Here is a 15,171-nt window from a genome sequence, read left to right on the forward strand (position 1 = left end):
AGCTTCATTTGTGACTCCATTTTAACTTTTAGTCTTGTCTGTTTATAGAGTCTGCAGGGCAACTCGCGAGTCCAAAAGGAGTTATAGATACATACACATAATATATGTTTAATTACATTTGTATTTTTGGAGACGAAGTCTTACTAGGTAGCTTTGGCTATCCTGGAACTCCCTCTGTAGACCAAGCTAGCCTCAAATACACAGAGATTTGCCTGCCTCTGCCTCATGCCCAACTTAAAAAAAAATATTTTTTTGAGACAAGATTTCATGTAGTCCAGGCTAGTCTCAAACTCTCTATGTAGCTGAGAATGACCTTGAACTTCTTCTGAGCCTCCTGGGTCTGTGTCCCAGGTACAGGAATTATAGGAGTGTATTACCACACCTGGTTTTGTGTGTGTGTGTGTGTGTGTGTGTGTGTGTGTGTTTTCTTATGAATAGCCTGACATCTCTGTCAGTATTCGGTCATCCTTCATAACCTCCTGCAAATACTACTGTGGTGTGGGTGTGGGCTTCAACATAAGAATTCGGGTTGTATCACCCCCATAACACGGACAGGCTTTGTCTAATCAGTGAAAAACCAGAAAAAAAAAACACCCAAGATTGGGCTTTCTTTCATGCAAGAGGAATTTTACAGTAGACAATCTTAGATTTTACTAACCATGCTGGGTCTTCCTAGTGCCATTTATTTATTTATTTATTTATTTATTTATTTATTTATTTATTTCATTTATTTATTTAGTTACTTACATACTTATAGACAAAAAGTCATGTATCCCAGGCTGGTCTTAAAGGCACTGTGTAGCTAAGGATGACTTTGAACTTCTGTTCCTCTGCCTCTACCTCCTGAATGCTAAGATGACAGACTTAGTTCATACAGTTGTGGGAATCTAACTCAGGGCTTCACACACACTAGGCAAACACCATACTAACTGGTTACATTCCCAATCCCCCTGGTGGCTTTGAAACCAGAACGCTGGGCTGATAGAGATGGCTTAGAGACTGAGGACTTCCTGCACATCCAGAGGACTCCAGTTTGATCCCCAGCACCCATGTAATGCAGCTCATGTCCAACTGTAACTCCAGCTCCGGGGGATCTGACATCCTTTCTAACTTCAGTGGGCACCCACACACTGTGGCATAAATTCATATGGCACATGCTCATATAAACATAGATATACAGACAGACAGACAGACACACCTTAAAAAACAAAAACAAAACACACTACTTCTTCTCCAGTGTCTTCTGTACCACAAGGCCACCTTACAGATTTTGAATTTACCAGTCCAGCAGTTGCATGACCTAGTTCTCTTGTCCTGCCCATGGCTGGCCCCAGATCTGTCATGCCTATCTTGACTCTGCATATGACCTCTACATCCTTGTGTTTTTTGAGCGGCTACATGCTGCTGCTGTTATCCATTCTATTCTTCTTATCCTTGTGGATTTGTTGTAGTTAAAACATATCTTACCTATAGCATATCAGGGGCTTGGAAGGCATGAACTCAGATGTGCATATTTAATCTGCAAGTCAGATGGGACTCTCATACTCTCTATTTCTTAAAAATGATTTAGATAACATTTCCTGGAAACTGTGTTCTTATCTAATATGTTAGCAGCCTTCTGTTGGCCTCTTCCTCATTAAAGGACCTCAAAAGAGATTTCTTAATCTCCCTTTCTTCTGTGTCCTTAAGAGCCACCAGGCTGCTAAAATAAATTACAATTTTGCTCGTCCCCAGCTCATTGGGTGTACACAGTGTATCGGTGAAGTAGAGACACTCTCTGTTCTGGAGAAACAGCTGCTCTCAAGGGACCCGAGCTCCCTGTCATTCCACTAATGCATACCTTCTTGTCCATGTCTGGCCTTTGCTGGCAGGAAATGGTAAAATATGCTTCAATACACAAACTGCTATTACAGCGAACCCAAGCTAACACCATTAAACAATTACCTTGATCTCAAAACCTAAAAGGCTTTTTTTCCCCCCTTTAAACAAGTCCTGGTAGTACTGCATTACAGTAAGTACTTTGCTCTTTTCCACCATTAAAAAAAGAAAAAAGAGTTAACTGTGATCCTGCAAACCCAGAGTGATGGAGCGATTGTCTATCGCCTCTATTGCCTAGTGATGCCCTCCTAGCTGTGACATCTGATGTGAGGGACCCCTCCCCTGGAGGAGCTGCTTCCCCTTTCTCCCTGACCCTCTTTAAAGTGGGTTGTGCACCTCAGGTCCAGTCCTGTCTAAAGAACCCAAATACAAAGAAGGCTAAGTGTGGCAGAGAGTGTCCTTCCTAATCCTGGAACTTTCAATGCTGAGGCAGGAGGATATGAAGTTCAAGATCATACACAGGTACCTGTATTGAAAGAAAAGGCAAGAAAGGAAATATAATAAATAAAATGTGTAAAATACCCAAAGGCAGTCTGGTCAGCTATCCAAGTAGTTGACTTCCATCTTACTAATCTCCACTGATCACATTGTCTTTACCCAGGTCTCTAAATAGACACAGCCAGACCTCACAACTGTGGGTTTGGTTTAATGTTATAACCTCATGCCTTCACACACAAGGAGTCCTGATTAGACAGGCTCATTCCTTGAAGGTGATTGGTCTAGCATTGCCACGTTGGAAGGTTCTGACCAATGAAACATGAAGAGACATCTCACAGGAAGGTGCCCAAGAAAAGTTTCCTGTTTCCCTGAAAAGAGATAGGAGACGCCTTCCTCTTTTGCTAATCACTGTTAGGCCTTGATGTGGTATCTGGAGCTACAGCGGTTAATCCCACAGATGTGGGGAGAAAGACCACATTTCTAAAACATCACAGCCAAGTTAATTAAAGCAAGAAATGAATTATAGAAAACTCTTTTTATTTGCGTACACAGATTATATCTCTCTGAAGGTGGGGTTCAAGAGATCAGCATTGGACTTGGGTAAGATAGGGGTTTCTACAGTTCAGCAGTAGGGGGTTCCAAATGGGGGATTTGGCAGGCAAGTAGGCGGAGCCACAGAAGCAGAACAAGCATGACAAGTCAGTCATAACAACCTGAAACAAAGACAAGGTGGTAATGAGGTGTCATACTTTCTGAAACAACAGCATAGTTGTCATTTCCTTAAACAGGCAGTGCAAAACAATTTATAGTTAAGGTTATAGGTGAGGTATAGCCCACTCCCTTAAGAAACAGATGCTCACAGTCAGCTATTGGATGGAACACAGGGCCCCCAATGGAGGAGCTAGAGAAAGTACCCAAGGAGCTGTAGGGGGCTGCAACCCTGTAGGTGCAACAACAATATGAACTAACCAGTACCCCCTGAGCTCGTGTCTCTAGCTGCATATGTAGCAGAAGATGGCCTAATCAGCCATCATTGGGAAGAGAGGCCCCTTGGTCTTGTAAACTTTATATGACCCAGCACAGGGGAAGGCCAGGGCCAAGTAGTGGGAGTGGGTGGGTAGGGGAGCAGGGGTGGGGGGCGTGGTATAGGGAACTTTCAGGATAGCATTTGAAATGTAAATAAAGAAAATAAAAAATAAAAAATAAAAAAAAGAAACAGATTTAATCATAAGCAGGCATGAATCTAGTTTGACTTTAGTATAAAATAGCTTTCAGGCCCAACCTGGAGGTGGGCTGATTTATCATAGCAGACTTTTTATGACCAGGGAAGAGCCTAGCTCGGGGGGGGGGGAGCTAGAGAAAAGGGGGAAGGCTGTGAGTTCTCTACTACACTGCTTACCATACCAACTGTGGTGTCACCTGATTTCAGGAAGTCTTACTAAGTGCGACAATAAGACACTCCAGTTCTTTACAGTAAATGTGAAATTGAATGTAGTGAGAGCGTCCCTCCCCATCCCTGTTTGACCCTTTAAAGTATATTTCCAGTTCTCTCTGGAATCAGGGGCTGGATTTGGCCAGTGGCGGCATCAGCAGCAGATTCAAGAGTGCAGCCATGTCCTTGTTAAGTAGTGACTACACTCTGTGGCTGAGGCCATCACCGACTCCGGGTGGCTGCTATAACAGGCTTTCCATCGTAGGTCTCAGTGTGTTTTCCGTTGGTATAACACATACCCGAGGTTGAGTACTCTATAAAGGAGAAACCTCTTTATCGTCCAACAGGCCTCTTGTTCTCTTTTCACATTTTTAAAGACAGGGTCTCATGCAGCCCAAGCCGGTTTGAAACTCACTGACTAGCCAAGAATGACCTTGAATTTCTGATCCTTTCTGCCAGCACCTCCTACTTTCCAACTGATGGGATCCAGGCTTGCCTGGCCTCCACTTGGTGGGGCACACAAGGGCCATAGCCAGAGCCCTGTGTTTCTCATCTGATTTCTAATCATAGCCTCTGCCTTTGCCCTCTCAAGAGCTGGGAGCTCCCCTTGGGTGTCCATTTCCAACCTTTGCCGGTTCTCAGGAACCTAAGGTAGACAGTTTTTTTCTTCTACTTATTCTTGATTTTGTTTTTTCTAATTTTAAGAAAATTAATTAATTTGTGGTGTGTGTATGTATGTATGTGTGCCTGTGTGTACTTGCATAAGCACATCACAGCACACATGTGGCAGTCAGAGGACAGCTTTCTGGAGTCTGTTCTCTCTTCCCACTGTATTGGTTCCAGGGAAGTCAGACGGTGGGGCTTGAGCCATCTTGTTGGCCCTTGTTCTCATTTCTGAGACAAGGTCTTATTCTACACCCCGTGCTGGTCCTGAACTCATGAAGTTCTCTTGCCTTAATCTTCCCAGTGCTGGAATTACAGGCATGTGCCACCATGCCTAGCTTCTAGCCAGATATTTGTAAACAATCCCTCCATCAGCCAGTTAGATGCATCATCCCCCTCACACCTATTCGGAATTTGAGACTGGGCCTCCCTTCCCTGCTCAGGCTGCTCTCAAATGCCTAGAATTCAAGGCATGGACCACATTTTCTTGCAGAATCCACTATGAACAAGACCCTGATGCAATTCTTTCTTTCTCTTTTCTCCCTTTCTTTCTTTTCTTTCTCCCTTTCTTTTCTTTCTCTCTTTCTTTTTTTTATTTCTTTCTCTCTCTTTCTCTCTTTCCTCTTTCTTCCTTCCTTCCTTCCTTCCTTCCTTTCTTTCTTTCTTTCTTTCTTTCTTTCTTTCTTTCTTTCTTTCTTTCTTTCTTTCTTTCTTTCCTTCTTTCTTTCTTTGAGACAAAGTATCTCTTGGCTGTCCTGGAACTCACCATGTAGACCAGGTTGGCCTCAAACATACAAAAATCCACCTGTCTCTTTGCTTCTGCCTCCCAAGTGCTGGGATTAAAGTCATACACCACCACACCCTGCATTTAATTAATTAATTAATTAATTATTTCCTCCCTCTTCCTTTCAGGTTCTTTGAGACAGGGTATCCTATGGCCCAGGTTGGCCCCCAACTTGCTACCTAGCTAAGAATGTCCTATAGCTCCTGACCGTCTGGCCACCTCAAGAGTCCCGACACTACACTCACAGGCTTTACTGTTGTTTGTTTGTTCTTCTGGTGATAGGACTTGAACCCCGGGTTTTGTGCATACTTGGCAAGCCCTGTACCAGCTACATGTCTACTCCCAATGGGCTTCCAGTTCTTTCATTCACTGTCTACCTGACGACTCGGAGCTGGCCTTAAACACACCTTGCTTCCTTTTACATTGATGCATCCAGTTGCTAGTCTCAATACTGACATGTACTGTCATGTACTGACATGAGGTCTCTCTGATGTCTTGATTCTGCACACAGAAGAGAACTGACTGTTTCATCAGAACATGTCTCCTTCTAGTAAATGGCAATTTTCTATTGCCACCCACCCCACAGCTGTAACTTTTGGGGAACATTGATGATATCAGACCCTAGCAAAGATATGGAGCTCATTCACTGCTGCTGGTGCTGAAATTAAAAAAAAATAGCAGGTAGGGGTGTGTGTGTGTGTGTGTGTGTGTGTGTGTGTGTGTGTGTGTGGTGTGTGTGTGTGTGTGTGTGTGTGTGTGTGTCCAGAGCGGGCATCAGATCACCTTGAAGTTGAAGTCGCAGATAGTTGTGAGCAGCCTAGCTGGGGTGCTGGGAACTGAACTTGAGTCCTCTATAAGAGCAGTGACTTCTCTTAGCCAGTGAAGCATCTTTCCAGGCTCCCAAGCAAATCTTAAACTAGAGAGTGTAGGTGCTGGAGACATTCAAGGAAAAGCTCATCAACTGTAGGAAAGTACCTTTTGGTGGGGGATGTTATTCATGGGGGCACTGTGCATGGTGGGCTAGGGAGGATATGAGATATCTTGGTACCGTACCCTGATTTTGCTGTGAAACTAAATTTCTTTCTTTCTTTCTTTTTTTTTTTTTTTTTTTTTTTTTTTTTTTTCGAGACAGGGTTTCTCTGTGTAGCCCTGGCTGTCCTGGAACTCACTCTGTAAACCAGGCTGGCCTTAAACTTAGAAATCCACCTGCCTCTGCCTCCCAAGTGCTGGGATTAAAGGTGTGCGCTACAAAACTAAATTTCTTTTAAAAATTAAATTAAATTAAAAAAAAAAAAGTTCTAGCTACTGCAACAATTTTTTCCTTTCTTGATCCATGGCATATCTCTGTTTTTACCTACCAGCTAGGTTTCTTTGACAATTGACTTTAACATTTCTACACTCCAAACTAGACCCCAAATGCAGGGAGCAGTCTTTGAGGGTTGAAGGTCTTACACCACGTGATCTTATTATTGGTGTGGCATTGCTCAATAGTGTTCGCTGTGCTCACAGGATCCTTAGACTGACCCCCATGGATAAAGGGGTAATATGCAAGTTTTGGTTAAAGTCATTAGATACTTTTATTGTGTTCCAGTATGTTCTATAGTAGAATACAACTGTCTCATCTTAAGCCTATGGTGAAAAGCCTACAATCCACAATGCCATTATTCTGTTTATGTCCTCCAGGTCAAAAACTGTTGATCACATGAACAGAAATGTATGTTCTCAGGTATATAGGAATATCATCACTGGAAGACTCACAGTTTCTGCTCAGCCTCTCCCCAGATCATGTGGTAGGTTGTTCTGGCTTTGTCCTTGTGGGTGCTTTTCCTCTGTTCATTTATGGGGAGACACACCCCACCAGAGGAGACACACCCCACCAGACTCCTCGCCATAAGGAGAGCACTGCTTTCGCCAAAGAGATTAAGAAAGTGGAGAAAGAGGCCCCCTGTAACTGGGATAAGAAATAGACTTTGATTTCAAATGCAGACAAACCTGAACCACTGGCTCTACGCCTGAGCCTGGGAAGGTCTTTGTTTTCCTGTATGTTGGATCCCAAGACCCTGCATGCACCTACCTCACTGTCCAAAACCAACCTCAGATGATGCTGTACAAAACCACTTCCGGCCAGTATGGTGTGTTCTTGTCCAGGTCCCAGTTCCTCCCCTGATTCCAAAGGAGCAAATGTCCCCAAGTCACATCAGATCAACTGGGCTTTATCCAAATAGCTGTCTAAATACTGCCCCTGACCGAAAAATACATCCTTCTGACAACTGAAGAGAGAATGTCTTTGAGGATGTTGGGTTTTGAGTCTAGAATACCTAATTTTAGAAAATGAGAAGATTTTAATAAATTTTAACTGAAAGGATATGAATGCATATTCTGACAATACTTTAAAGAAATAAGACACCTTAAATAATGAGAATAGAAAAGGAATATTGCCATATACAAATTTACCATAAGAGAGCTTAAAAGACTCTCTGTGCTCAGATTTTTTAAGATCACTCATTCACGAGGCTGGCGAGATGGGTCAGTGGGTGAAGGCTTTTGCTGCCAAACCTGACAATCTGGGTTTGATCTCTAGAGCCCACGAAGGGAGGGAGAGGACCAGTTCTCACGAGATGTCCTTGGATCTCCATGAGTGTGCGTCGGTGCCCATGAATGTGTTCATATATAATAGTAAATACATAATTTTAAAAATACGTAAGTTGTCTATTCTTGGGTGGCACACATGTGCAATGGTGGGTGTGTCAAGGGTAGAGGACAAGTTTCTGCTCTGGGTTTTGGGGACTGAACTCTGGCTGTAGCTTGTGAGGCAAGTGCTTTTACCTGCTGAGCAATCTTACTGCCCCTCATGCTCATCACTGAAGCATTCTTGTTCTTCGGTTTAAATGTAACTGGACATATACTCTCTAAGTCAATCAGGAAATAAAGTGGGAATTCTCCCAGACAAGTCTTACATGATAGATTTAATGAATGTGGGCAGAAAAAAAAAAAAACCAGAATAGGATCTTGATGACAAAATTGGTCAAGTTATGTGTAGAAGCCTGACTCCACCCACCTAGGTGCCACTCAGAGTTCTTGCCAGTACGAGACTTGCCACTATCAAAGAGACAAGGCTTTATTATCTTGAAATATGAATGGACAGGTCCAGGATACTTTCCACCGGGTTTCCAGGAGAACACTCTTAAAATAAATCATGTGCTAAGTGACTGACTCCTAAATTAGTCAAAACATCTTTCAGAGAAGTCTGCCAAGGCCTTCTGCTTTGGAGTCTGCAGTGGCAAAAGCTGTGGGGTTTCGGGGTTTCATCTGTGTCTTGCAATCATTGTGCCATTTCTTCAGCCACCCTCCAGCCTCAGCGTCTTCACTCCCTGTGCCCCATCTGTTCCTCTTTCCCCAACTACTTTCCCTTTCTTTCCTTCTTCCCTCCTTCTCTCCCTCCCCTTCCCTCCCTCCCTCCTTCCTTTTCTTCCTGCCTCCTCCCTTCCTCCTTTCCTTCTTTCCATGTTGGGGATTAAACCTACAGCCTAGCCTGATCATGCTAAGTAACTGCTCTACCACTGAGCTACAAACACACCCCTGAATTCTCTCTTTTTGTTTCTTTTCCTTTTGGCTCTGAGGATTGGATCCCAGCCCCAAGCACAGAGTCCCTTGTTTTTCGTGGCTTTACCTTGTGACTTTGTCTGGTCACGCTTGGCCTCCTGGACAGCTATGAGCTACATGGCTATGCTGCCTACGAGTTTGTGCGTCCCCTTCCTGTGGTTGTGGTCTCTGACTGGCAGAGCTGGGAAAGCCCCAGCTCCCTTGTTTGAAGTTGTGCAAGCTCTGAACTGTGGCTGACCTGGTAGAGCTCCCTCCGTGGTGCTGAGGCTGAGAGTTGGCCAGCATCATGTGTATCAAACTTCACCTGGAAAAACCTTGGCTGATAATCTATGCCCAGATAATCTATGGCCCATTACTACTGAGGGCCTTGCCGCTTTGCCGGAGCTGGAGGGAGGGCCTGGGCAAATACTTTGCCCTTGACACTTAAAAACAAAAACCAAGAACTGAGGGGCTGAGGAGACACCTTAGTAGGCAAAGTGCTTGTTGCACGAGGCCCTGAGCTGGGCTTCCCCGGTACTCATGTAAAAGTCCAGACATAAGCCAGGCGTGGTGGCGCATGCCTTTAATCCCATCACTCGGGAGGCAGCGGCAGGCAGGTTTCCGAGTTCGAGGCCAGCCTGGTCTACAGAGTGAGTTCCAGGACAGCCAGGGCTACACAGAGAAACCCTGTCTCAAACAAACAAACAAACAAACAAAAAGGTCCAGACATAGTCATTCTAGCACTGGGGAGGTGGAGGCGGAGGGGATCTCAGGGCTCACTCACCAGTTAGTTCTGCCATGTCAATAAGTCCCAGGTTCAGGGGAAGACCTTGTTGTCTAGAATGAGAGAGAGAAACGGGGGCGGGGGGGAAAGAGAGAGAGACAGAGAGACAGAGACAGAGATAATTCCTGCCATTGACCTCTAGCCCCCAAAGGTACTTGAACACACACACACAGACACACACACAGACACACACACACACACACACACACACACACAGCTTCCAGGGAAATGACCCATCACAGTCACAGCTGCTCTGTGAGGGAGGCTGACAGGAGCTGCTGGTTGTATTCTTGATCACCATGGGATGGTCTGGCTCTCTGTTAACTTCTTACCCAGATGAAGAGAGTTTTCAACCACAAAACAAAGAGATTTTGCCATACTTGTAAAAACCTCATGTCTTCTGATATAGTGGCCACTCACTATAATTTTTTTAAAAATGTACTATGTGTGTGGGTTTTTGGCTGCTTGTACGTCTGTGTACCTCATGTGTGCCTGGTGCCCTTGGAAGCCAGAAGAGGGTGTCAGATCTCCTGGAAGTAGAATTATAGACAGTTTTGAGTTGCCATGTGGGTGGTAGGAACTGAACTCATGACCTCTGAAAGAGCAGTCAGTGCTCCTAACCACTGAGCCATCACTCCAGCTCCAGCCACTCACTATAATCTGCCCACTTGTCATCTCACTAGAAAAAGAGAGCAGTGTTTTGTTTTGATTGATGTGTAAATGTGTAGAATGTGTAAGCAGCGAGCAGGTGGCCCACACCTTTAATCCCAGCACTCCTGGAAGTAGAGGCAGGCAGATCTCTAGATCTCTAAGTTCCAGGACAGCTTGGTCTATACATTTTCAGGGCAGCCAGGGCTACACAGAGAAACCCCGTCTCAACCCACCCACACACCCAACAAACAACCAACAAACAAACTCCACAAAAGAACATGCACATCTTTCCTGGTTGGCTATAGTCATGTGAGACCCATGGATCCTGGAAATGTAGATATTTTAAGGCAGCATCCACAAAAGCTCAAAGAGCTCCCTCGCTCTCACCAGGACGTGCTGAAGGTTGCTCATCGGCTGGAGGGCAGGGCATCAGATAAAGTCTTGAATCTTGGGGCTGTGGAGGTGGCTCCCTTGGTTAAGGGCCTGCCCTGAAAACTTGAGTTCAGATTCCCAGCACCCATTAAGTAGAGAAGGGACGGAGAAAGAAGAGCACCCAGCATCTGGCTTGTATACACACACACACACACACACACACACACACACACACACCATAAAACACCAACACACATGACTATATAATGATAAAGCTGGCACCCAAGTTCAAGTCCCAGCACCCACATCCACCTTTCCCTTCAGTCCCAGGGGGTTCAGTGCCCTCTTCTGCCCTCCAAGGGCAGTGCACACGTGTGGTGGACAGACATACATACATCCAGGCAAATACTTATACACTTCATGTACAGAGTGTATTTCTTTATAAAATAAAACTAAATACAATCTCAAAAAATTAAAATGATAACGTTACATATGCAGGAAGGGACAAACAGGAAACATTGTATTTTTGCTACTTGTAAATCTTTTGAAAAACCATTTTTAGCGAAAACAGCCACTTTATTAGAAGCTTAAAAGCCTGTAAAAGTAAAATCCATGATAATAATATCAGAATAATAGTAAACAGAACTTTTGGGGGGAAATCCATGTTTAGGGAAATTGGTATACACTAGTTTCAAGCAGAACATGACCAATTAAGGATGCACTTTTAGATCACCCGGCCCTAAATTAATAACACTATGACAAGGTTGAGTGCATCAGGACAAACGGAGGAAAGAGAACCAAGGTCTAGGAGTGTGTGATTAGCTGAAAGCTGGAAAGGCACACTAGAAAGGAAACAAAGCAAAGCCAACAGAAACCAACAGCAAGGTGGCAGACTTAAACCCAGCCACGCCAAACATCACACTAACTGTAAGTACATCAAACACTTGAGTTAATAAACAGACTATCAAACGAGATAAAAAAGCACTCAAATGTATCCAGCCTTAAGTGACTTTTTCAAATGAACAGATAAAGTAAAAGCGAGAGAATGAGAAATGTATATTATGTAATAAGACATAATAAGATTATAAGAAATATAAACAGGAATAAGAACAAATAAGAAACCTGTTGTAGTGATATTACGGTCAAATAAAGTAAGCTTCAAGATACGGTTTGTTATCAGCTATAAGAAGAGATTTTTTTTCTTCTTCTTTGTATTGAATTTTATGTATCCCAGGCTGGCTTCAAACTTGTTGTGTAGAGAATAACCTTGAACTTCTCAAAAAAAAAAAAAAAAACACAAAAAAAAACTTTTATGTCTATGGATGTTTTGCCTGCATGCATGTCTGTGCACCACTTGAGTACCTGGTGCTTATAGAGGTCAGAAGAGGGCATAGACTTCCTGGTGCTGATGCAGAGACAGTTGTGAACCATCATGTCTATGTATCACACGGGCGCTGGCAATTGAGCCCAGGTCCTCTGAAAGATCGTGCAGTGCTCTTAACTGCTGAGCCATCTCTCCAGCCCCACCTTGAACTTCCGATCCTCCTGTCTCCATCTATGGAGTACTGGGATTACAGGTGGGCACCACCACTGACATTTTGTTTGATGTTAGGGATTGAATTTAGGATTTACCTGCTAGGCAACAGCTTTACCATCTGAGCCTCCTCCTCAGCCCTGGGATTTGAGATTAGGGATTGGTTCTGTCTGAAGGCCATCTTCTCTCTCTGTTGTCACAGTGTTCTCTCTCCCTCAGTCAGTCCAGACCCCCAGTGTGTGTGTGTGTGTGTGTGTGTGTCCACCGAAGTGTTCATGGAGACCAGAGGGCAACCTTGGGTGTGGTTGGTCAGGCACCATCTACCTTTGCTTTTTAAATCAGGGTCTCTCGCTGACCTGGACTTCTTTGAGAAGGCTGGCGTCAGTGAGCTTCAGAGGGCCTCCTCTTTCTGGCTCTCCAGAACTGGCATTTCCAGTGTATATCACTGTGCCTGGCTTTTTTTTTTTTTTTTTTTTTTTTTTTTTTTTTTTTTTTTTTTTTTTTTTTTTTTTTTTTTTTTTTGGTTTTTCGAGACAGGGTTTCTCTGTATAGCCCTGGCTGTCCTGGAACTCACTTTGTAGACCAGGCCTGCCTCTACCTCCCGAGTGCTGGGACTAAAGGCGTGCGCCACCACGCCCGGCTTGTGCCTGGTTTTTTAACAACAGGAGTTCCGGGATGGAACTCAGGTCTTCACGATTGCTAAGCAAGCACTTTACTGACTGAGCTACCTTCCCAGGCCAAAATTTCTATTTATAAGGACGTCAGCAATATTGGATCAGAGTTCATGCTAAGTACCTCATTTGAATGTGATTACCTCTGTACAGACCCTGCCTCCAAACGCAATCACATTCTGAAGTGCTCCAGGTTAGAGCTTTAACATATGGATTTGCTGGGAGTATGCGTGTGTGTATGTGCATGCATGTGCGTAGCCGAGAGAGGTGGGGAGCACAGATCATCTAACATTGACAGAGCTTTAGAGGAACTAAAGGAAGTCAGATACGGTGGTGCACACCTGAAATCCTAGCACTCTGGAAGCTGGGATAGAGGCTCTCAAGTTCAAGGTTGGCTTGGACTACATACCAAAACTGTCTTAATAGATAACAATAAAAAAAAAATCACATGTACTGGTACATCCTTCTGATCCCAGGGCTTTGCAAGGCCGAGGCACATACCTTTAATCCTAGCATTTGAAGGCAGAGATCTACTCTAAAAAGCAAGTTCCAGGACAGCCAGGGCTACGAAGAGAAACCCTGTCTCAAACAAAACAAAACAAAACAAAACAAAACACAACAAACCAACCAGAAGGAAAGAAAGGAAGGAAGGGAGGGAAGTGGAGAGAGAGAGAGAGAGAGAGAGAGAGAGAGAGAGAGAGAAATAATTTTAACCTAAAGTGACAGGGAAAAAAACAAATAATAGAAACCGACAGCCAGATGCACACGCCTTTAATCCTAGCACTCAGGGTGCAGAGGTTGGTGGATCTCTGTGAGTTTTGGGGCCAGTCTGGTCAACAGAGTAGGACAGTCAAGACTATGTAGAGACTGTCTCAAAAAACAAACAAACAAAAACAACAACAAAACAAAACGAAAAAGAAAGGAAATCGACATAAGAAAATTACAATTTAGCTTTTGGGAAAGACTTAGCAAGAGTTGGGGTGGGGGGAGGGGCAGTGAGGTGGCAGGGAAGGAAAAGGAGCATAGTAAAATCAGACACAGGAGACTGGCACAGAGGGATTACAGGCCTGGAGCTTCATAAGGCCTGGTCTCAAAAACCAAACCTAAACTGAACCGCAGCCAACATAAAAGGCTATCCGCCCCTTATAGACTGTTACTGCAAGATTTCTGTATGTTTGAAATTATATCAAAATAAACACTTAAACACAGTGGGAGAAATGTGTAAAGCGATCCTAACACAGGCCCCGAGTCTCCGTGAAGACAGGCTGCCTTTTTCTGCTGATGTGATGAGAGGAATGGGAGGGGTGCCAGAAGGAACAGGGTTATGGCTGAAGAAATCCTTACTGCGCATGACCTTGGCTGGTCGTGGTCCAGTGTACTTCCCCTCTGCCCCCCTCCCCATCGCCCGTGGGAAGACAGGCTATGCCATGTCCTCAGCGCTTGGAGCGTTCTGACCTGCTTCAGGTTTCAGCACATGCCAGTTAGTGTTCTCCCTTGGAGTCTGTTTGTTTATTTTACATTTTTCTGCATTTTATTGTGTGTTGGGGCGGGGGAGTGTGGGTGCCACACTGCTGTGTAGGAGTCATAGGACAATTGAGGACAACCGGCTCTCTTCTTGCACGGTGTGGGACTGAACTCAGGTCGGCAGTCTCGGACAGCAAGCTCCTCTACCCGCTGAGCAGTCTGGACAACCCTCCCCGGGGTTTCTCAACACCAGCACCTTTTGCTGGTCCAACCTAAACACCTCGTAAAGGTATTTCCCCCTCCGCAATACTATGGAGGGAGAGGACTGAGCTTTCCAGGGAGAGAAGACAAGGTTTAAATTTAGATATGTGGATGAAAGCATGCCTCGAGCTGTTTCTGAATCGGAAACAAGGCAGAGCCGCTCCTTCTAAAAGCCGACAGCTGCTCAGACGGAACCACTTCCTCCTTCTTAGAAATTTTCAGAGCAACACTCGCGTGTACATACATACAGTCAGAACAAAGGAACGAAATGAAAATTAAGTCATTGAGAATGCTTTCAGGGCATAGGTTACAGCGCACGGGAGAGCACTAACCAGTGACTTAGGGCTGATGTACGGGAGAGGGAAAGAATTAGACACCATTTCTTTTTCGGGAGTGATGGTTCAGACCCGTGACTTCAGCACTAGAGAAGCTGAAGCAGGGGAATTGTCGTGAATCAGAGGCCAGCCTGGGCAACAGAATGACAGTTTGCCTTTTAAAGAAAAGTTGAAGGGGCTGGCGAGATGGTTCAGTGGTTAAGAGCACTGATTGTTCTTCCAAATAGTCCTGAGTTCAATTCCCAGCAATCACATGGTGGCTCACAACCACCTGTTCTGGGATCTGATGCCCTCTTCTGGTATACATACAGATAGAGCACGT

This window comes from Mus pahari, chromosome 1 (assembly GCF_900095145.1).
Source record: "Mus pahari chromosome 1, PAHARI_EIJ_v1.1, whole genome shotgun sequence".
In the NCBI taxonomy this organism is placed as follows: Eukaryota; Metazoa; Chordata; class Mammalia; order Rodentia; family Muridae; genus Mus; species Mus pahari.